The sequence below is a fragment of the Mus pahari genome, chromosome 5, assembly GCF_900095145.1.
Source record: "Mus pahari chromosome 5, PAHARI_EIJ_v1.1, whole genome shotgun sequence".
Taxonomy (NCBI): Eukaryota; Metazoa; Chordata; class Mammalia; order Rodentia; family Muridae; genus Mus; species Mus pahari.
In genome coordinates, this window is record NC_034594.1 from 128969483 (window position 1) to 128971383 (window position 1901).

Below are 1901 nucleotides of genomic sequence, written 5' to 3' on the forward strand. Positions count from 1 at the left end.
AAAAAAAAAAAAAAAAACTAAAGAGAAATTTTAAAATGAGTATTTTGCTGTGGCTGCCAAGATGACCCAGAGCCTGAGTTCAGTACCTGAGACCCACACAGTGGAAGGAGAGGACCCACTCCCACAAGTTGTCTTCTGACCTATACATGTGTGAGTTTATGGACATAGACACACACATTTAATATTTTAAAAAAGTAAACCAGTTCATGCCCACTAACTTATCAAAAACGAAAAAGCTCTGACAGTGTCATACACTGGCAGATATGTAGGACAAAGATTTTACTCACTTGGGATCAATGGGTGGCTCTAGTGTTCAATGTGGAGTCATGAGGTAAAGCTGAAGACCTGCTTCTGTTTCAACAGAAAAGTCTACCATCTCCAACTCTTTGTCACTGGACCCTAATAAGACAAGGAGTTTATGCAAGGAAAGAAAGCTGCTATATCACTAAGCACACTGTCCTAATGAGTTGAATTTTTTTTTGTCCCAAGACTTTCTTGATGAAGAAAATAATATGTTGACTTGTATTCTGACGTAAGTTCCTTATCTTGGTGCAATTTTGTATGAAGTAGTTCACAGCCAAAGGGAAGTCACCAGGGTTCATAAGGAGAAATTTTGTTACTGTTCAGAATTGCAAGAATTAGAAGTAGAATGTCTGTCTGCAGGGGTTATAGATTAGTCAAAGAATGTCCACAGGACAAAATGCCAAGCAGTAGAGGTAACAAACAGAATGGAAAATCTCACAAATATAATTGTAAGAAACCAAAACGACTGTAACACTCGGGAAACCAGAACAGGATGGGCATGGGCATACACTGGAGATCAGCCTGGCTTACAGAATCGAACTGTTTCAAAAGTAAAAACAAACAAACAAACAAACAAAAACAGATTTCAGGATTCGTGCGGAATAGTGCTACTTCCACAAAACTTAAAAGCGTAGTCAACACTTGTTTATATTACTTACATATGCATAAAAATATAGTAAGTTTTTCCCCTTGGTTTCTGGGACATGTATTCCAGGTTGGTCTCACATATTCAATGTGACTCAGGCTGATTTTGAGCTCCACCATCTACCTCCTGAGTGCTGAACTATGGGTATGTGTCACACACTTGGAGAATAAAGTATTGTTCAATGCTAAGGAGTAAGAAAAATACTGATGTCAACAAAGTGACAGGTTCTGAGGTAGCAGAAGGGGAACTGGTGTGTGACATGAACACAGTTCAGTCTGGTGACAGAGCCTAGAACCTTGTACAAACACTCTACCAACTGAGCTATATCCCCAGCCTTCCAACTGCCTTTGTAGAGTTATCTTTCTTCAGTTATGGGGAGATACACAAAAGCCTGACTTTTTACAGAGTTTTAGTTTTTAAAATATTAAATAATAGATATTAAAAGTAAATGATAATTTCTTTGAGACAGAGTCTCACACTGTAGCCCAGGGTGTCCTGCAAGTCACTCTGTAGTCCAGGCTGGCCCTTAACTTGTAGTAATTTCCCTATTGCAGTAACTTCCTGTGAGCTTCTAAAGTTGGATCTAATAATAAGAATTATAAAATATACTTGGAGAGTGGGAGGGAAAAATAACCAAGATGGAGAAAAATAGAGAAAAAAGAATGTAACTCCAGTTAAAATGGTATCCCAATTATATGGGCCTCAGAATGCTTTTTAATTTTATAACACTGAACAACAAAGTAGAGTACTTACTTTTATCCAAGTTTTAAAGCTAAAAAAAAACCCCGAAACAAACAAACAAACAAAACAGCGGCAACTTTCTTGAGAATCAATCAGTTCAAGTAAGGGGACACAACTAGAGAATGATGAGGTAGGGTATGTTCTACCCATCCGGTCCACAAGCTGTGATTCACAGCAGTGAAGAGAGCTCACTTCTGCCTCAGCCTCTTCA